Source organism: Palaemon carinicauda, chromosome 12 (assembly GCF_036898095.1).
Source record: "Palaemon carinicauda isolate YSFRI2023 chromosome 12, ASM3689809v2, whole genome shotgun sequence".
NCBI classification, from domain to species: domain Eukaryota; kingdom Metazoa; phylum Arthropoda; class Malacostraca; order Decapoda; family Palaemonidae; genus Palaemon; species Palaemon carinicauda.
In genome coordinates this window covers 136,134,233-136,157,000 of record NC_090736.1, presented here as the reverse complement: position 1 = coordinate 136,157,000, position 22,768 = coordinate 136,134,233, and the positions used below count along the sequence as shown (strand labels likewise).

Genomic DNA, 22,768 nt, shown 5'->3' with positions numbered 1-22,768 from the left:
TTTAATAATGTAAACAAAGTCACGTTTTGAATATGAAAAGTGAAAAAGTTACGGTAACTCGGTAAGCTTTATTTAACTTATTTTATGGTTATCATATAGTTTTTATTGATAAAATTGCATGCATAATAACGTAGGATATATTGTAAATAGGAATTGTAAGGGATATTATAACCAATGAAGCCATTAGACCTAATAATTGCGTCATTTCTACTAGACTGGGCGTGTGGAAGCCTCTGGGAGATAAATAACATTTACCTCATTACGTAAGATTTTTAGACATTTAGACATTTATTATAGACATTTTAAGTCATTCCTTAACTGAGATAGCCCATAGATCCTATGCAATAAGTGATATTGAATGTGCATCATCAATAGCTGCTAGTAGGCTTAACGATGGACCTCTTAAAAGAATTTATTACGAAGGAGGGTTGCCTAACTCAAGGCCCATAGAATAGACAGGTCGACCCACGCGCAGCTTTCGCTCGGATGGCCGTTATTAATGTGACGTCAGAAGGATCGACACCTGAGTCACGTGACTAGACGCACCGTCAAAAATCCCCCAAGGCAATCGAAAGCCCCTGTCCGGAAAGAAGCTCCGGGCAATCTAAAGAAGAGCACGTGTCCTCTTTCTCACATTTTCTTTCTCTCCTCTGTCTCTCTCTGACTGCTTGTCCATAATCTCATTTAATTATATTATTATTATTATTATTATTATTAAAATGATGATGATGATTATTATTATTATTATTATTATGATTTTTATTATTATTATTATTATTATACTTTTGATATTAATATAAAATAAATATAATAATAATAATAATAACAACAGCCACCACCACCAACAACAATAACAATAATAATATCAGGAGTATTACAATAATAATGATAATAATGATAATGATAATGATAATAATAGTAATAATAATAATAATAAATTGCTATGATTATTATTATTCTTTGACTCTTGATACCATAATTACTATTATTATAATTATACTCCTTATATTATTATTATATTGTTTTTATTATTATGGTTATCATTATTTTTAGTATTATTATTATTATTATTATTAATTATTACCGTTATTATGGAGGCGATTTATAATTATACAATGGGCCAATATGACCTTGAGACAGAGCAAGCCTGTGAGACAAATTGAGTCGGAGAGAGATGGATGTCTGACCTCCTGGGCTGCTCATCAAAGACTGACCATAGGTTCAGCGTGGGACCTCTTTTGAACCTGTTGACACCACGGATGCGCAAACTTAAAATTTCAAGCGGCCCGTGGGTTGACCTGTCTATTCTATGGGCCTTGGCCTAACTAACTGGTATTTTTGTAGTGAATTACATGGCAATGTAACCTAGGAAAAAAACTACTGTTTCTTATAGAAAAAATTACGATCTCTTCAAAAATGACACTCGTTTCCGTCGCAAATGAATAGTTTCAGAAATATATATACATCTATATCCTACGATAATGGGGGACCCCCAGTGGGAACTCGGGGTTTTGGGTGGGGAAAACATACTGGGGAAACGAAACATAATTGTTTCCCTATAGTAAATAACGTGAATTAAGCGAATTTGATGTTAATTTCAATCGGAAACAAACAGATCAAGCAATTCGGATAACTTTGAGATGCACGGTGTCACTTCTCTTACGAACGAACGATAACATTAACAACGTTACCAATAATACACAGTGTTACCAACGATGACGTATGGTACACAGAGTTACCAACGGCACGTTGACATTACTAAAGATAGTAATGATAGATATTTCCATATATTAAATAATTTCTCCTTATAAGTTTTACTCAATATATAAAATGTACAAAAAGGGAACAGAACCTAACAAACCCACCTAACCTAGCCTAGTAGTATGACAGGTCACAAAATAACATTTGATCTACATCGGACATTGGCAGCACTGGTTACTGTATTTTTTCATGACACAATCTTTGGCAGCACTGGTTACTGTATTTTTTCATGACACAATCTTTGTAACGGCACCTCCAAAGTTTATCCAGATATTCTGTTTTGTATTTTCCTCCAGTTATTATAATTTCAATTAGGTAATGTATAGAGAAGAAAAGGCTTGTTTTACGTTTATATATCGATTCCCTAGTATGTTTTCCCCACCCAAAACCCCGAGTTCCCACTGGGGGTCCCCCATTATTGGAGGATATAGATGTATATTTATTTCTGAAACTATAAATTTGCGACGGGAACGAGTGTCATTTTCGAAGAGATCGTAATTTTTTCTATAAGAAACAGTAGTTTTTTTCCTAGGTTACATTGCCATGTAATTCACTACAATGAAACCAACTAACCTAACACCCCTGTTAACCTAAACTCCTCTAGTTTAATGTATTCAAACTCCTGATACCTTGAAGTACCTTAAACAGTCCATGGGTAAAGATTTAGGAGCCTTTGTATATCAGCGGCCATTTCCTCCCGCATGCATAGAAAATGGGAGAATTTCCTTCACGTTTTCCAGTCGTTGTAAAGGTGGGTTTACACGGTCGAATGGTTCATCGACATTTGTTTGGAGTGATGTTCGAACGTGTGAATGGCGTATTTGGGTGTTCAAAGAAAGCCTGTTCTCCCCTGATTTTTGTGGGCATGGTTTTATTGTCCACAAACCTTATGCATTTATGGCTTTGACCACCTCTTTGAACCGTTTTTATCAGGCAGGTGCAACAATGGGGTTCGACAAACCCTTCGTCTGTGTGAACCCCGCTTAAGGCATGACCGCTATGCTATAAAAACTGCTCCTTGTTGTGTAAAAACTCTACACAAGATCACCACCTGATTTAAACTTCCCAACCTAACCTAACCTACAAGCCTTGTCTTATGCAAATTCCTTTTGCTGGGTAAAGTCCGTAACACTCGATAGTTTTAGATTGATTGGTTTAGAAAATAATTCACAAGTATCAGGCCGAACTTCGTCGCTCTTGGAGTGATGCGTTGCCATCCTTGCGTCTTGAGGGCTAAGAATGGACATCTCCGACTCATGCTTGATGCTCTCAGTACCCTGTTCAAATTTTTGAAATACTGAATTATTATTATTATTATTATTATTATTATTTGCTAAGCTGCAACCTTAGTTGGAAAAGCAGGATGCTATAAGCCCAGGGGCTCCAACAGGGAAAACAGCCCAGTGAGGAAAGGGAACAAGGAAAAAATTAATTGTTTTAAGAACAGCAACAATCTTGAAATAAATATTTCCTATATAAACTATAAAAACTTTAACAAAACAAGGAGGAGGAGAAACAAGAGAGAATAGTGTGCCCGAGTGTACCCTCAAGCAAGAGAACTCTAAGCCAAGTTAGTGGAAGACCATGGTACAGAGGTTATGTCACTACCCAAGACTAGAGAACAATGGTTTGATTTCGGAGTGTACTTCTCCTAGAAGAGCTGCTTACCGTAGCTAAAGAGTCCCTTCTACCCTTACCAAGAGGAAAGTAGCCACTGACCAATTACAGTGCAGTAGTTAACCCCTTGAGAGAAGAAAAATTGTTTGGTAATCTCAGTGTTGTCAGGTGTATGAGGACAGAGGAGAATGTCTAAAGAATAGGCCAGACTACTGTATTCGGTGTGTGTGTGTGTAGACAAAAGGGGAAATGAACCGTAACCAGAGAGAAGGATCCAATGTAGTACTTTCTGGCCAGTCAAAGGACCCCATAACTCTCTAGCGGTAGTATCTTAACGGGTGGCTGGTGCCCTGGCCAACCTACTACCTGTAAGAAAAAACCCTTTGGCAATTTCCCGTCAATTGGGGTCTGATTGGGTCGTTTTAAGTTACCCCACCCTGCTGAATTGATCAAAACGTTCTAGGAACTACAGGAGGGATAAAGTGCGTGTGGGTACAGAGCTCATTCTATTTATCTGGTAAGTACTTACTTGCGGTATTTAAAACATTCTGAACAGTTTTTATTCGATACGAGTTTGTGATAGGGTTGAAAATAAGGGAGTTAAGTGGCTTGTGGCCATCATACATACACCACAAACTATCTAAAAAAGGTGCTTGGGTAAACTTATATGAGATGTTACCACCAAATAACTTCCCTTGGCCCCAATGCCAGGTCCTATATCCCGAATTCCACATCGCACATAAGCGTATTAGTCACGGTTACTAATTACGTGGTGGGCTATGTTTGAATATTTTGTTACCTATTTTAAATTTTGTCTTAATATAACTGACCGTTTATGCTTATTATGTGTAGCGTAGGTAAGAAAGAGTTACTTAGGGAGTTGTTACCACCTGTTATCTGTTTACGTAGCAATAAACTAGGCTGTAATTGTCACCAGCCAATCTATATATGAAAGGAGACGCTATCAAAGATTATCATAGAACTAAGAACATTGGTCTAACTTCACTGTGCAGAGTTTAATGAACAATGTGTAAGAATGGGGCACCCATCCTAGTCAGGTTAGGCAAGTGGTGTTGCTCCCCTAGGTTGGGTTAGAAGTTTACCATGAGATTTCAGTTGTGCACAAGTAAAGATTGTTTTAGTAACTTATAAAAGTATAGAAATTAAGATGTGTTATATCAATGATGAAGGTTATATCTAATGGTAGATGTGGGGAATAGTAGCCAGACCTTTTGCAGTATTGTGAATATTAGCCAGGTAAGGTAAGTGTCTGGCTACTTGCATTCGCACCTGAAAATTTTTACATGTTTAATGTGCTGTGGCAGTATTATTCAACTACAGGCCCATGGTATGAAATTGAAACCTCGTCAATAATATTGCATGGTTTTATGATACCCAGTGTAAAGTTTTGTTTGATGGCTGCAGTACATATTTCAAATTGAAGAATTGAAAGAAATTCTTAACAATCCTAGCCTTTTTCTTCATAGCAAAATGTGCTCTATTGCTACTGTTTTCTCATACAGTAATGCTTTTTATAAAGCAACAACAGCAGGCATAAATCTTATCCTTTTATTACTATCAAAGTTAAGAATAGGTTTTGGTAAATACTGTACAGTATTGCTTCTTATAAACTTACTTCGTTTGTACGGACAGTATACTGTTTTTGAGCACTACTTGTGTCAGCTTGGTCATAATAGTTTATTTGATCTGAGGTATCAATGAGAAAAACAAACATTTTGAACATTTACGATGGGTTACCTGACGGGCGGACTGTCAATAAAGTACTGTACTGTAAGTTTGTTTTGACTCGTATATTGTTACACAGTAGCCGTGGTAAGGAAAATTACTTTTACACATCATGGTAAGTAAATTATTTACAAAATGAAAGAACCTCTTAAGTCTGTTTCTTTTGGGTGTAAAGTGCATGAAGGAGATATATAGGCAAAGTGGCATCAATAATAAACAATAGAGTATTTCTTGGTGCAAAATAGACCCTGTAAGGACAGTGAGACGAGCTATCACCAACGACAACTGACGGTTTATTTAAACAGGTGCGAGAATATAATACAAGGTGCGGACGGCAATGTAGCATGCGCGCTGGCGCCAATCTGGCTTGAAGCAACCGCCACAAAATGTGTGTTTTTTCACACGTACAAATACTTGAAATACAAGTTGATAGAAATATGTAGCGAAATGATAAATACATGAAATTGTAGCTCTGAGGGAGCGGAACAAATATATACAGTTAGCCACAGTGGGGCGAAAGGAGAATTTAAATGAAATGGAGAATTCGATGGGAATGCTGGACAACGGAGGGAGCGATGTCCTTACAAGTACTCCCCCCCAAGACATCAGGCGGCGTAGAAGGCTGATGAGGTTAGTCTTCGTATCGTTTCGGGCGCCGGAGGGTTCCTCTTGTTCTTGAACGAAGGGCGCGTCGGTGGTCGGCGTATGGATCGCTACCTCTCGTCGTCGTTTGTTGCTTTTCTTCTCATTGGGTGCCTTGTTTTGAGGTGGCACTCTGGATCTGCCAGGTCCCGCGGAGGCAGTGTCGCTTCCTTCGAGAAACGCCGGTTTCACTCGGTCTATTGAGACCCAGTCCTCTTGGCCATGCATGTCGAGAAGGAAGACTTTCGTCATTTTCTTGATTACTCGGTAGGGGCCTCGATAGGGTCTCGTTAGCGGCTGTCGATGGGTGTCGACACGGACGAAAACATAGTCACAGTCGTCCAGGTTCCTCGGCTTGAAATGCTTAGTTCTGTCCTGGTAAGTTTTAAGACATGGCCTGAACTTCCTGGCGATGTCCCTAAGATGATCCAGCGGAGTGTCGTCGGTTGATGTGGGAAAGAATTCGCCGGGAACTGCAAGTGCCTCTCCGTAAACCTTATCAGTGGGCGATGGCTCGCCATCTGCGCACGGGGCGGTGCGAAGGCCGAGAAGTACCCAAGGAAGTCATGATTTCCATTCTTCGTCGGTGCAGCTCGCCATCAGGGACGCCTTGAGGGCGCGATGAGTTTGTTCGACCATGCCGTATGCTGCGGGGTTGTATGCTGTGGTGCTGTGGAGTGTCGTTCCCATCAGGTTTGCCAGAGCGAGCTATATCTCTGACAGGAAAGCAGGGCCTCTGTCCGTCATGATGTCGTCAGGAATGCCAAATCTGCTCACCCAGCTTGACCAAAGGGCTTCGCCGCATGCTTGGGTTGTAGCTTCGGTCATCGGTAATGCTTCCAACCACCTCGTGGAGCGATCGATGATTGTCAGCCGGTAGCGAGCAGATCCCGAAGGCGGCAAAGGTCCCACGACGTCGATGTGGATGTGACCGAAACGTCTTTTCGGTTGGGGAAAATCACCTATCCCCGATTTGGTGTGATGGCCGATCTTGCTCGTCTGGCAATTGATGCATGTCTTCGCCCATTCCCGGGCATCCTTTTTGATCCCTGGCCAGATGAACTTTTCAGATAGGAGGCGAGCAGTGGTGCGTCCCGAGGGGTGTGAAAGTCCATGGATGAAGTCGAATATTTTTCTTCTGCAGGAAGCCAGAATCCAGGGATGTGGGCGGCTGGTGCTGGTGTCGCGTAGGATAGTTACTCCTGCCGGCCCGAGGGGAATTGCAGTTATCTTGAGCACAGATGACCCCGTCAGGTGATTCTGTGCCTCTAGGTTGGTGCTCTGCTCGGATGAGAGGTTGGCGTAGTCAATTCTCAGGTGGATTGTGTCGATTTCAATCCTTGAAAGGGCGTCAGCGTCTGGGTTTTTCTTTCTGGGAAGGTAGCTTATGGTGCACCCGAATTCGGCGATTGCTGCGAGATGACGTTGTTGTCGGGAGGACCATGCGTCTGTCGATTTTGTGAAGGTGTGTACGAGGGGTTGATGGTCCGTCGCGATGGTGAAGGGTGTGCCCTCCAGGATGTGCCTGAAGTGGCGGACGGCGAGGTAGACGGCGAGGAGCTCCCTGTCGAAGGTGCTGTATCTTGTTTCAGTGGGTTTCAGTTTTCTGCTGAAGAATGCCAAAGGTCGAGGAGAACCATCGACGATATGTTCCAGCACAGCCCCACAGGCGACGTTGCTGGCGTCGGTCGTCAGTCGCAGAGGGGCGTTGTCGTCGAAGCAAGCCAGGGTGGTGGCGTTTGCGAGGGCGTCCTTTGTCCGGGTGAATGCATGTTGTTGTGGAGAACCCCACTCAAGTTTCTTCGCCTTTCCCTTCAGGTCTTCGTCGAGGGGTGTCAGGGTCTGTGCCATGTTGGGGATGAAGCGCCTGTAGTAATTGACCATCCCCAAGAACTCCTGAAGTTGGCGGGTGGTCGTAGGTATCGGGAACTTTCTGATGACGTCCACCTTTGTTGTCATGGGTTTTACCCCACTCGAGGACGCGCGATGACCGAGAAAGTCCACTCCTTCGGCGCCGAACGTGCATTTGTCGAAACGTACAACCAGGCCATTCTCCTGCAGGCGTTTGAGGACGGCGCGGACAGGCCTCTGGTGTTCCTCCTTGGTCCTTGAGAATATCAGGATGTCGTCGACATAGCAGACGCAGAATGGTAGGTCACCCAGGATGCTATCCATTAGGCGTTGGAAGGTCGCCCCCGCATTGCGTAGACCGAAGGTTGAGTATGCGAAGGTGTAGGATCCGAACGGTGTCACAATGGCAGTTTTCGGTATGTCCTCTGGAAATACGGGGACCTGGAAGTAAGACTTGAGAAGGTCCATCTTGGTGAAGTATTTCGCGCCATGCAACGCATTCGTCAGGTCTTGCATGTTGGGCAGAGGGTAGTGGTCGGGTGTTGTGATGAGGTTGAGGCGCCTGTAGTCGCCGCAAGGTCTCCAGGTCCCGTCAGGCTTCTTTACCATATGTAGGGGAGATGCCCAGGGGCTCGATGCTTTATTACAGATACCCACGCGTTCCATGTCCTCAAAGGCGCGTTTGGCGTCCCTCAGCTTCTGGGGCGGGAGGCGGTAGAATTTGGCGTGTGTAGCAGGTCCCGTCGTCGTGATGTGGTGGTAGATCTCGTGCTTGGAGGGGGATCCCGGCGATTGGCAGAGCTCGGGCTTGAAAACGTCAGGAAATTCTTGCAGAAGGTCGGCATAGGGCTGCGTCTTAACAGCAGATACGGACATTGTGGCAGGGCCGGCTCTTAGGGCGCGGGACCCGTAGGTTCCTGTGTCGATGAGGCGTTTCCCAGCAACGTCGACAAGTAGTCCGTGGGGAGCGAGGAAATCTGACTGACGTCAGCAATGGCGAAGGGCCAGGAATACGAACGGCCCATGATAGATATCCTGAGGACCCTAGTCCCATAACACAGCATGGGAGACCCGTTGGCGGCTACGAGCGAGGGGGCGTCTTTGCTGGGACCACGGTCTAGGTCGGCTTGTGACGGCGGGAACGTTGACTGCATAGCACCGGTGTCGACCATGAGTCTATGGTTGGAGACGGTGTCGAGGATATAGAAACCATTCTTGCTTTGGTTTCCTGCAGCTGCGATGGTGTTAGGTGGTTTCTTCTGGCGTCATCTTCTAGGGAAATTGCATAGTGCCCCACATTTCTTGCCGTCGCTGCCGAACTGCTGATGGTAGAAACACCACGCTGGATTAGGCCTAGGGGTCGGACGTGTCGGTTGTGGTGGTTTCCTCCTTGCCAGAGCGTTGATCTCGTCCTCGTCGTCAGGAGGCTTTGCTGAAGAGTCTATGGAAGAGCAGCTGAAGGAGGAGAACGAAGATGATACTGATGATGCCCCGAGGTGGGATGCTTTGGAGGCCTCGTGGAGCTTCTGAGCCTTCGACAGGATTTCGTTCATCGGAAGTGTGTCGGCGTCCGTCAATTGGGCCCTTACGTCCTGTGGCAGGCGTCGAAGGAAAATCTCGCGCCGTCGGCCATTGCTGTCGGTCTCGGGAAGCATTAGCAGGCCTGTCAACTCGTCCCACGCCTCGACAGGAGAGGTGTCACCCATGGGTTTGCCGGCGAGATCCAGGACTTTCTGTGCCCTTGCTGAAACGGAGAGTGAGTAGATACCGATTAGTTTCGTTCTCAGGTCGTCGTAGGAAACTTGGCCAGCGTGGGCGTCGAGCCATGGGGAAATTTTGTCGAATACTTCCTCTGGGATGGAGGTGAGACACGATGTCGGCCTTGGCGCAGGAGTCGCTGAGCCTAGCGACTCGGAAGAGTACGTCTGCTCTCAGGAACCAGGAAGCGGTGTTGTGTTGAGAAAACGGCGGCAGTTTGACTTTGGTTGTGGAGGCGAGGCTACTGGGTGTGATGGGAAATTGAGATGTCAGTTAAGCTCATCCTACTGCCTTACAAACGCACCGAGGTGTGGGAACACCAAAGGCCGAAGCTCGCGCCTAAGGTAACGGAGTGAAAGAAGGTAGCACGGCCGTAATAAGTCCGTTAATGGAAAAGCCTAAACCGCTGATGCTACTTCAACTCCGGTGTCACCAGTTGTAAGGACAGTGAGACGAGCTATCACCAACAACAACCGACGGTTTATTCAAACAGGTGCGAGAATATAATACAAGGTGCGGACGGCAATGTAGCATGCGCGCTGGCGCCAATCTGGCTTGAAGCAACCGCCACAAAATCTGTGTTTTTTCACACGTACAAATACTTGAAATACAAGTCAATAGAAATATGTAGCGAAATGATAAATTCATGAAATTGTAGCTCTGAGGGAGCGGAACAAATATATACAGTTAGCCACAGTGGGGCGAAAGGAGAATTTAAATGAAATGGAGAATTCGATGAGAATGCTGGATGTCGGAGGCAGCGATGTCCTTACAACCCTTGAATACTGTATATGATTTTATATGACGTAGGATCTTAAAGAACACCAAACTGCAGATTTATTTTGTTACAAACCTCCGTTATTAGCGGAGCTGGATACAGCTACTGTATTAAAATTTCAATGAGATGGCGGTAGTTACTGCTCACCCTACAAGCCACTGGGCTTCTATTTTGATTTTAGCTGCTGTAAGAGGGATATAAAGAAAGAAGCAACCCTCGTTCTTCTTCTAGCCCACTATATTCTCAGGACATTTCGGGGACTCCGTTTTGAAACACATTGAAAGAATCGCAAGGAGTACCAAGAACATTACCACTTGGGAAGACATTCCCACCTTGTACGCACGAAGAGGTTTCTTATTGGGAAAGTTTTCTTCCAAGAGAATACGTTTTGATATATGGTACTGGTGTTCTCACAATTGCTATCACTGCTTGGACTCGTATAAAACTGATCACGGGCACCGTTCTGTAAGATGCTGAGAGCTGTCCTCGTGCCTTTCCTTCAGGAGAAGTGTTCAATCTGTATTTGTAAGTGCCCTGTACTTGTCTGAATAAAGTCGTCTTAAGTTCAGCATCTTGTGTGTGTTGGAAACCTAAATGAACTAGCGTGGGTAAGTGCTTGAATGCCATAACCGTTTTTCTAGTACAGTATCTGGATAATTGTTAGCCTGCTTACTAACTCGGAACCTGAAACTATGTGGAGTTGAAAACTGTACAGTGATTCTGCCATGAAAATAAATAATATTCACTCGTGATTTACAAGAATTCCCTACACTGGATGATCTACCCTGGTAGCTGCATAACGATCCTCAACGTGGGATCCCCTCACCTTTGGGAAGTCTGTTGTCTATAGACGTATCGGGGAGGCATGGGACGCCCACCTGAGTATCCAATCCGTCTCTGGGATATGATACACGGAAGAAACTCACCTGCTTTTTAACCTACCTGTTGCTACTTTGAAAGTTTTCCAAAATGAGTTTGGCAAAGTGCTCAGTATTGTTGATGAACAGCAGTGCTTCTTTTGAAGTAATTTGCATTTATCCTCACTATACAGAGCTTAGTTCTTTAACCCTTTTACCCCCAAAGGACTTACTGGTACGTTTCACAAAACTCATCCCTTTACCCCCATGGACGTACCGGTATGTCCTTGCAAAAAACGGATTTTGAGCGAAGCGAAAAATCTATTTTTGGGTAAGATAGCCATGTCGTCCTGATGGAAGTTCCTTAAAGGCAGCTTCCTAGGGTATATTACAACTACGGCGATATTCCCAGAGAATTTACCTTCAGGTACCCAGAATTCTAACTCCTGGAGCGAGTATCCCTAAAAAGACCTTAGGGATATCGTAAATATCAGTGGACGTATTCTTGACACGCCTCATAGCAATCTATACCCCGAATAGAGTTAACACTTCGTAGGGGTAAAATGGCAAGAAAACGAAAACGATAAGAAAGGGGGGAGCCGTTCATAAGGCATCCCTCCTCCCCGTTTCGAAAGCGTGCCCTGCGCCGCTCACGGCGCCATCTGTATTCCTTGTAGCGATACACGAGGTGCTACAGATACTGTATGTAGGGAGGGGTCCTACTATCCTTTTCACTCTTATTTATTTATTTTATTTTTGAAAAGGAGCAGGGCGGGTCCATCAGGACGACATGGCTATCTTACCCAAAAATAGATTTTTCGCTTCGCTCAAAATCCGTTTTTTGGGCTCAAGCCATGTCGTCCTGATGGAAGTATACCAGAGCATTACTGTATCTGTGGATTCTCAATACGTGCCGTACTCCTCAAGAATGTTTCTTAGTCAACTCGACTGACAGACCTAAGATGTTACCGTTATACATCTTTTCACTAATCATAAGCCATGAGAGTGCTTCCTGCCCCCTACAGGGAGGAGTCCTACTAGACTCTAGAAACGAACGAAGAGTACATATACCTATGTATGAATCACTCGCCAGCCAGTACCATATAGTGGTCTCACTCTATATGAAGTAAAGCGAAGTCTTACGGGACTACAGTATCCAAAAGAAAAAGTCCCGACCAGCACCCTGGTCGAAGTAAAATTAGACAAAAGGTTATATCTGCGTAGGATTAAACTTGCTGCTACCACCATCCTCAGAAAGGGGTGGAGTCCTTATTGCTAAGGAAAGTATAAACCAGTATAATCCAGGCTTTGCATTAAGGAATAGGCTATTATAGATATCCCCGATTAATATACATAGGCTAAATGCTCAAAAAACAATATGAAATCAAAAATAGGTGAAGGAGACGCAAGGTTCCCGAGAACAAGTTTATTGAGAAACAATAAATAGACATGGTCACCATAAATATGTACATATGCTAGGTGGATGACCAACAATTTACACAAGTACTGTAGTGTATGGATGAATGATTATCTGAAAGAAAACATATGTGTCACTTACACATACCCCGGTATCAAACTTAACGTCCATGTTACTACTTTGCTGACAATAGCGTTGGCAAACGCTTGGCACACCTGTCTGTACTTGTGCTACCATCACCATAACGTTGGAACAGTCACTGTGGGCTCTGAGAGCCTTCACTACCAGTTATATCAACGCATATAACTAACCATTCACCCAAGAATCCAAGTCCCAAATGATTCCGCTGTTCCTCGCAGAGTTAAACAGCAGGGTTAACGACGCAACCAACTGCTACCACAGACCTCTTTAGCTGCTTCACTTGCTTAGCATAGTGGCGAAAGAATACCCTGGAAGACTTCCAGCCAGTGTATGAACGAAGGTGTTCAAAATCCATAAAGTTAAAGAAGTTTAATGATGAAGCAACTTTCCTCGGATCATGACCTGCGGGTGAACTGTCAGGATCTGCAGTTTGAGTTCTTTTCTGGTGTACGTACGTATGGTCGTCAGTAATTAACGTGTCGAATGCGTACTGTATTTATTTCAATGTGTTTCTCTGTACCTCTGCAGTGTAACTTATACTACAAGTAAGTTGGTATTAAAGTGTATCGTTGCTGAATCCATAAGCCAGCAAAATGAGGCCGTCAGTGTAAAAAAATATTGGGTTATTAAATATTAATACTGTAATAGAATTTAAAAATTTTCCAGTTTCCTGAAAACCCCAGGCTGTTAATCTTTTCTTCAGTTTTGAAGTTCTCAGTAACCCTTTTCTTGATACTATGAGTCAGTGGTGGAGAGGAGGGACATGTATTTGAACTTTAGTCGACTGTGGAAATAAAAAATGTCACTATTAACCCTTTTACCCCCAAAGGATGTACTGGTACGTTTCACAAAACTCATCCCTTTACCCCCATGGACGTACCGATATGTCCTTGCAAAAAAAATGCTATAAAAATATTTTTTTTTTCATATTTTTGATAATTTTCTGAGAAAATTCAGGCATTTTCCAAGAGAATGAGACCAACCTGACCTCTCTATGACAAAAATTAAGGCTGTTAGAGCAATTTAAAAAAAATATACTGCAAAATGTGCTGGGGAAAAAATAACCCCTTGGGGGTTAAGGGTTGGAAATTTCCAAAGAGCCTCGGGGTAAAAGGGTTAAAATTCCGATTATTTCCATGAATCTCCACTGATGTTTATATTGTTGACAACCACACACTGTAGGTGGTGGGACTCAATTGAAGGAAAGGGAAGGATAATTTTAAGCACAAGTAAGGCTTAGGTTACTTGTCTAGAATATTTTGATAAACCATTCAAACTATGGTTTGGAATACAGAGTTCCAGGTTGTTTACTAAAGTAAATAAGAATAAATTACTGTAGTGTAGATTGGTTTTAAGTTCATGTCTTGTATATACCTATTTAATACGTCTTTATGCTGCTAGAATCTTTCCAAAGAAAAATGTCCTTAAAAAAAAATCAGTACGTGCTACACTCCTAATATTTACATTCACTCTCAAGCATTGATTTTTGGATCTAATTCCTTGTGCACTTCTGTGATTAAATTTTAACAAGGAATGTCTAAGCCTTTTTGGATAGCAAGGGATTATGGACCCTCAGCTCCCAGAACAAAGTAGGGACACTACATCAGTTTAAAGGTTTAAAGTTTTAAAGGTCGCTCATGAATGGCAGAGGCAAGGGACAGTGACATTGCCCTAGCAATCAGGACAATGCCCTAGAGACTGACCATATATTATATGATCAGTGCCCAAGCCTCCTCTCCACCCAAGCTAGGACCAGGGAGGGCCAGGCAGTGGCTACTGATGACTCAGCAGATAAACCTATAGGCTCCCCCAAACCCCCCAACCTTAGCTCACAAGGATGGTAAGGTTGCAGACACTAATGGCACTAACGAGGCTGTACGTCTCTTACTGACAACAATCTATTCTCTACTGAACTGTCTTCACCTAATTTTAGTGAAGGGTTAATCAAAAATTGAATTAGACTCTTAGTCTTAAAAACATGTTGGACCGAAGTCTTAAAAACATTTTGGACCCGAAGAAAGTTGAAAGAGACTAGATCATATTATGTTCTCCAAAGCTTACCTTAATCTACATCTGTGATTCACTCTGCTTTTAGTCAATGCTAGTTCCTACAGAATGCTAACTGTCACTGAATGGCGTAGATGACCCATTAGGTACTGCTTGAGCATATTTTATACTTCAAATATTATTGTGAATATATATTTTATTATTGTTATTATTATTATTATTACAAGCTAAACTATATCCCTAGTTGGAAAAGCAGTAGTTTAACCCTTTTACCCCCAGGCTTTTTGGAAATTTCCAACCCTTAACCCCCAAGGGGTTACTTTTTCCCAGCACATTTTGGTGTATATTTCTTTTAAATTGCTCTAACAGCCTTAATTTTTGTCATAGAGAGGTCAGGTTGGTCCCATTCTCTTGGAAAATGTCTGAATTTTCTCAAAAAATTATCAAAAATATGAAAAAAATAATTTTTATAGCATTTTTTTGCAAGGACGTATCGGTACGTCCATGGGGGTAAAGGGATGGGTTTTGTGAAACGTACCAGTACGTCCTTTGGGGGTAAAAGGGTTAATTTATTTCTTAATTTTCTTTCACCACTGGGGTATTTTTCCCTGTTGGAACCTATTAGCTTATATAGGTACACTGGATCGTAAAAGTGTTGGTGCTAAGGGATTTGATGTGTACTGAAAGAATTCATTTAAGTGCAGGTGTCGTGGGAGGGAACGGTTAGTATGCCTGGCTGTGGGTGCTTCGGAAGGACCGAATGTAGTTACTAAAAGTTAATGTCGGATAACAGGTGCATATGTCTGTCTGGTGTGATGGAAACATCACAGTCAGGACTCGAAGTCATTGTTGAAACACTACCATATACTGTATGTTAGTAAGGGGATATTAGCAGTAGTCGTTTTATGGGCACCCCTCGACATTAGACCTACCAAAGTTTGGGATGTCAGACACTTATATTTCAGTGACTTTCGTACTGTGGTCCAAAATATTTCATGCGAATTGGCACCGATAATTTTTCAATCCAGTGTATTTAGACTTTAAGCAGATGGTTAAGAGCACTCATAACTCATCTTGCAACTTGAAGATGTAATAGCTTATTTTATAAGCAAAAAATTTGAATTATGAAACCTCTTTATGTCTATGAATATGGAAATACAGATTATTTTGTTAAGATTATGTTTATAAGTTTAATTTTCATTGGAGTAAATTCTTGGGACATAAGATGACTTTTAATTGTAAACTTATTTGCTTTTTCTCCCCTCAGAGCTGTGCACCTCTACGCTCATAGATTTGTCGGCATTGTTGGGCAGCACAAAAGATTCGGTGTTGAGACTATATCGGTCTTCAATGATGGCATCTTTTTGGCTTCCTGTGCCATGGATGACGTGATACCATGATGGAACATTAGTTACCTGTATGATGTCGAAGTGGATGGTACATTGAAGGTAACGATAATTTTTTAAGTATCATCATAGTTTCAGATATCTGTCTGTTTTAAGTTTGGCAAACTGTCCTAAAATATGGCTATTTATCCAGACACCTGGCTGTTTGTCTTCTGAAATTATTTTTGTTCCGACGTAGATACAAACCCTCCGACAAATTTGTTATATTACTCTACTGCTGCTGCCTCCGATGCCGTAGATGACCGCGGAGGTAGCAGCAGTAGGGGATTCAGCATTATGAAGCTTCATCTGTGGTGGATAATGTGGGAGGGTGGGCTGTGACACCCTAGCAGTACCAGCTGAACTCGGTTGAGTCCCTTGTTAGGCTGGTAGGAACGTAGAGAGTAGAGGTCCCCTTTTTGTTTTTGTTTCTTTGTTGATGTTGGCTACCCCCCAAAATTGGGGGAAGTGCCTTAGTATATGATGATGTATGTATTCTAAAATTTGGCTACAGAACATCTTGAGATTTGGGCATTTATCATTCCAAAATAGGCGGTTTTTCATCCTGAAACCTAATGGTGTTTCATCCTGAAATGTAGCTATATTTCCTACTGAAATCTGGCTATCTATCTGAAAATATGGATGTATATCTTCCTCCCTATTAACGCAAAGGGCCTCGGTTGGATTTTGCCAGTCTCGTCTATCTTGAGCTTTTAATCAATACTTCTCCTTTCATCATCTCCTACTTCACGTTTCATAACCCTCAGCCAAGTAGGCCTGGGTCTTCCAACTCTTCAAACTTGTATCTCATAGTAATTCTAATTGTTCATCAAAAGGGTTAACCCTTTTACCCCCAAAGGACGTACTGGTACGTTTCACAAAACCCATCCCTTTACCCCCATGGACGTACCGGTACGTCCTTGCAAAAAAATGCTATAAAAATTTTTTTTTTCATATTTTTGATATTTTTTTTGAAAAAAATCAGGCATTTTCCAAGAGAATGAGACCAACCTGACCTCTCTATGACAAAAATTAAGGCTGTTAGAGCAATTAAAAAAAAATATACTGCAAAATGTGCTGGGGAAAAAATAACCCTTTGGGGGTTAAGGGTTGGAAATTTCCAAAAAGCCTGGGGGTAAAAGGGTTAACACTACACAGTATTCTAGAAATTTCATTCCAGGTATTACTAGATTGTGGAATGAACTTTGGCAGTTGATTCTGTGAACTTCAGAAGTTCAAACTTACAGCGAAGATTTTTATGATGAAGAGATTAACAAGTTCTTCTTCAGAGTTTATAAATGACAGATATATTTTAACGTTGCTACTGATTTTAAGAAAATATTTCTTATTCATTACTTCTCATATATAGTTTATTTCCTTATTTCCTTTCTTTCTTGTTATTTTCCCTGTTGAAGCCCCTGGGCTTGCAGCATTCTGCTTTTCCAACTGTGGTTGTAGCTTTGCTAGAAATGATAATAATAGCTGAAGGGTTTTTCCCAGTTGCATTTGGGTACTGAAGGGTCTCACAAGCCCCAGCACTGGACTATATAAACTAAATTCATAAATCCAATCTAATCCTGAGAAGAGATGTTTCAGAGAATCTCTATTATCGTGCAGTGTGCGCCACTTGTAAGTGGTGTCCCTCTGGGTGACGTGATTTAATAAAAAAAATCAATTCATCCTTTCTCAAACCTCATTGCCAACTCTATAAGTAGGTTCTCTAGCTCTCCATTTATTATTAGGAAGTGTTCTTCGTTGATTCTTTTACCAACTGTGTATTATAAAGTCTGAATGCCAGTCTTACGTTTTAGTAATCTGAATGTCCACTTACATTATTACTGTAGTAAATCTTCTCGCCATACTTTTCTCGTTATTTTTAGGAAGTGTTCTTCATTAATTCTCTTACCAACTGTGTATTATAAAGTCTGAATGCCAGTCTTACGTTTTAGTAATCGGAAAGCCCACTTACATTATTACTGTAGTAAATCTTCTCGCCATACTTTTCTCGTTATTTTTAGGAAGTGTTCTTCATTAATTCTCTTACCAGCTGTGTATTATAAAGTCTGAATGCCAGTCTTACGTTTTAGTAATCGGAATGCCCACTTACATTATTTCTGTAGTGTCTTCTCGCCACACTTGTACTATAAAAATAGCAAGGAAACTAGTAAAATCAAGCTGAAATTCTGTCATAGAACAGTCTTCTCTTGCCTTTTCGTATTTTCCATTTTCATAGGAAGGTTACTAGGGCTCTTGCATACATTTTCGGGAGAACTTCAAAAGTTCAAACTTGAAGCAAATCTTTTTATTTTGAACAGGCTGACATAAGGTTTTTTTTTATAGTCTATATATGAAATATCTTTTTAAATGTTGTTACTGTTTTTAAGATATTTTATTTCAATTGTTCATTATTTCTCAGGTCGTTTGTTTATTTCTTATTTCCTTTCTTCACTGGGATATTTTTCCTTGTTGGAGTCCTTGGCTTATAGCATCTTGCTTTTCCAACTAGGGTTGTAGCCTAGCTAGTAATAATAATGATAAAAACAATAATAATAATAATAATAACTGGCATCTTGTTGAGTTGCTGTGCCCTGATTGGTAACGTCTCTGCCTGGTGTTTGCCAGTCGGGGGTTCGAGTCCCGCTTGGACTCGTTAGTGTCATTAGTGTCTGCGACCTTACCATCCTTGTGAGCTAAGGTTGGGGGGGTTTGGGGAGCCTATAGGTCTATCTGCTGAGTCATCAGCAGCCACTGCCTGGTCTTAGCTTGGGTGGAGAGGAGGCCTGGGCGCTGATCATATCACATATGGTCAGTCTCTTGGGCGTTGTCACTGTCCCTTGCCTCTGCTATCCATGAGTGACCCTTTAAACCTTGTGGTTCAAAGTAACTTTTACTTTGATTGTAGATGCTTCCATATCCTAAGTGCTGGTGTACCTTTGTTGTCATGTCTTTTGGTACATACATACATACATATACCAAAGGCACTTCCCCCAATTTTGGGGGGTAGCCGACATCAACAATGAAACAAAACAAAAAGGGGACCTCTACACTCTACGTTCCTCCAGCCTAACCCCTGTGGCCACAGGGGCATGAAAACAATTAGAATAGCGCCAACGTTATCCCTGCGTGTCGTAAGAGGCGACTAAAAGGAACGGGACAAGGGGGCTGGGAACCCCCTCTCCTGTATAAAAATCCTGTGAGACATTATCATATATATATATATATATATATATATATATATATATATATATATATATATCTATTTCTCTAGTACTGTACAATATACAAAATGTCATATAAAAATTATTGGAGGATTATGGCTTTAGGATTCGAATATGGCAATCCTGGATGCTTTTTTACATGATTATTATTATTATTATTACTAGCCAAGCTACAACCCTAGTTGGAAAAGCAAGAGGCTATAAGCCCAAGGGCTCCAATGGAGAAATAGCCCAGTGAGGAAAGGAAATAAGGAAATAAATAGATGATGAGAACAAATTAACAGTAAATCATTCTAAAAACTGTAACGTCATAATAGATATGTCATATATAAACTATAAAAAGACTCGTGTCAGTCTGGTCAACATAAAAACATTTGCTCCAACTTTGAACTTTTGAAGTTTTAATAGTTTAACATTTGAGAATATAAAGAGCTTGATTTATAGAATTATGGTGGGTTTGTAATACAGTGTTTTTTGGATTGGCAGCCATGAGTTATTATTTTATTAAGACTTGTTTCAAAATTTTGATAATTCCTTCCATGCTATAAATAGTATTGTTGTTTTGGTAATTTTATATTTCACAGCACTACGTTCGAAACTTGACGTTAGGGAATTATTAGCCGTTACGTGTTGAGTTGAATTTGTAAGCATTTCATGCCATTGTTTTTTTCAGGGCCACAAGAAGCACGACAAGGGATTCAACCTTGAATCCTCAAAACGGCGGAACCGCTGCGATTTCTTTTCGGATGTTCCCGAAAAGATGGAATCTGATGATGAAGGGGGCCCAGTTGCAGGGCCAAGCCACACTACAGATTAATATTTCCGGGCCTTTATATTAAACTAACGACATATAGGTACAGTCTAAAGGTAATTTACAAAATATATCTTCTGTTAAAAGAATAAAGAATTTAGAGTATGTATAGTGTACTTTCAAAGTCCTCTAAAACCAAATACTGTAGTTTTGAAAGGCATTAACCCTTTTACCCCCAAAGGACGTTCTGGTATGTTTCACAAAACTCATCCCTTTACCCCCATGGACGTACCGGTACGTCCTTGCAAAAAAATGCTTTAAAATTTTTTTTTTTCATATTTTTAATATTTTTCTGAGAAAATTCAGGCATTTTCCAAAAGAATGAGACCAACCTGACCTCTTTATTATGAAAATTAAGGCTGTTAGAGCAATTTAAAAATATATATATTGCAAAATGTGCTTAAAGAGAAAGGCCGGGGGTGGGGTTAAGGGTTGGAAAGTTCCAAATTGTTCATTACTACTTCTGTAGTTTGTGTATTTCCTCTCCTCACTGGGCTATTTTTTTCTTCTAAGCCATTGTGCTTATAGCATCCTGCTTTTCCAACCAAGGTTGTAGCTTAGTACATACATACATATACCAAAGGCACTTCCCCCAATTTTGGGGTGTAGCCGACATCAACAATGAAACAAAACAAAAAGGGGACCTCTACACTCTACGTTCCTCCAGCCTAACTCCTGTGGCCGCGGGGGCATAAAAACCAATTAGAATAGCGCCAACGTTATCCCTGCGTGTCGTAAGAGGCGACTAAAAGGGACGGGACGAGGGGGCTGGGAACCCCCTCTCCTGTATAAAAATCCTGTGAGATTATCATATATATATATATATATATATATATATATATATATATATATATATATATATATATATATATTCTCTAGTATTGTACAATATACAAAATGTCATATAAAAATTATTGGAGGATTATGGCTTTAGGATTCGAATACAGTATGGCAATCCTGGATGCTTTTTTACATGATTATTATTATTATTATTACTAGCCAAGCTACAACCCTAGTTGGAAAAGCAAGAGGCTATAAGCCCAAGGGCTCCAATGGAGAAATAGCCCAGTGAGGAAAGGAAATAAGGAAATAAATAGATGATGAGAACAAATTAACAGTAAATCATTCTAAAAACTGTAACGTCATAATAGATATGTCATATATAAACTATAAAAAGACTCGTGTCAGTCTGGTCAACATAAAAACATTTGCTCCAACTTTGAACTTTTGAAGTTTTAATAGTTTAACATTTGAGAATATAAAGAGCTTGATTTATAGAATTATGGTGGGTTTGTAATACAGTGTTTTTTGGATTGGCAGCCATGAGTTATTATTTTATTAAGACTTGTTTCAAAATTTTGATAATTCCTTCCATGCTATAAATAGTATTGTTGTTTTGGTAATTTTATATTTCACAGCACTACGTTCGAAACTTGACGTTAGGGAATTATTAGCCGTTACGTGTTGAGTTGAATTTGTAAGCATTTCATGCCATTGTTTTTTTCAGGGCCACAAGAAGCACGACAAGGGATTCAACCTTGAATCCTCAAAACGGCGGAACCGCTGCGATTTCTTTTCGGATGTTCCCGAAAAGATGGAATCTGATGATGAAGGGGGCCCAGTTGCAGGGCCAAGCCACACTACAGATTAATATTTCCGGGCCTTTATATTAAACTAACGACATATAGGTACAGTCTAAAGGTAATTTACATAATATATCTTCTGTTAAAAGAATAAAGAATTTAGAGTTTGTATAGTGTACTTTCAAAGTCCTCTAAAACCAAATACTATAGTTTTGAAAGGCATTAACCCTTTTACCCCCAAAGGACGTTCTGGTATGTTTCACAAAACTCATCCCTTTACCCCCATGGACGTACCGGTACGTCCTTGCAAAATGATGCTATAAAAATTTTTTTTTTTTCATATTTTTAATATTTTTCTGAGAAAATTCAGGCATTTTCCAAAAGAATGAGACCAACCTGACCTCTTTATTATGAAAATTAAGGCTGTTAGAGCAATTTAAAAATATATATATTGCAAAATGTGCTTAAAAAGAAAGGCCGGGGGTGGGGTTAAGGGTTGGAAAGTTCCAAATTGTTCATTACTACTTCTGTAGTTTATGTATTTCCTCTCCTCACTGGCCTATTTTTTTCTTCTAAGCCATTGTGCTTATAGCATCCTGCTTTTCCAACCAAGGTTGTAGCTTAGTACATACATACATATACCAAAGGCACTTCCCCCAATTTTGGGGGGTAGCCGACATCAACAAAGAAACAAAACAAAAAGGGGACCTCTACTCTCTACGTTCCTCCCAGCCTAACAAGGGACTCAACCGAGTTCAGCTGGTACTGCTAGGGTTGTAGCTTAGTAATATTGATAATAATAATCGATAGTGCTCAACTAGAGGTGTCAAACTCTAACCTTTTCGAGGACCAATTATGCACTTAGTTCTGGTCTCGAGGCACATAAAATATTGGTTATGCACTTTTTGGCAAGACTGAAGCTTTTAACCCTTTTACCCCCAGGCTCTTTGGAAATTTCCAACCCTTACCCCCCAGGGGTTATTTTTTTCCCAGCACATTTTGCAGTATATTTTTTTTTAAATTGCTCTAACAGCCTTATTTTTTGTCATAGAGAGGTCAGGTTGGTCTCATTCTCTTGGAAAATGTCTGAATTTTCTCAAAAAAATTATCAAAAATATGAAAACAAAAAATTTTATAGCATTTTTTTGCGAGGACGTACCGGTACGTCCATGGGGGTAAAGGGATGGCTTTTGTGA

The 22,768-nt window shown here is 41.0% G+C and overlaps 1 long non-coding RNA gene across 1 annotated transcript; it reads left to right on the top strand.

Annotated features, from left to right (window-relative positions):
• Positions 1–18: 18 nt before the first annotated feature.
• LOC137650655 (uncharacterized) lies at positions 19–21,741 on the top strand. The gene is made up of 4 exons (XR_011046025.1): positions 19–61; positions 15,843–16,023; positions 19,852–20,045; positions 21,497–21,741. It is a non-coding gene; the product is annotated as an uncharacterized lncRNA (long non-coding RNA).
• The last annotated feature ends 1,027 nt before the right edge of the window (positions 21,742–22,768 follow it).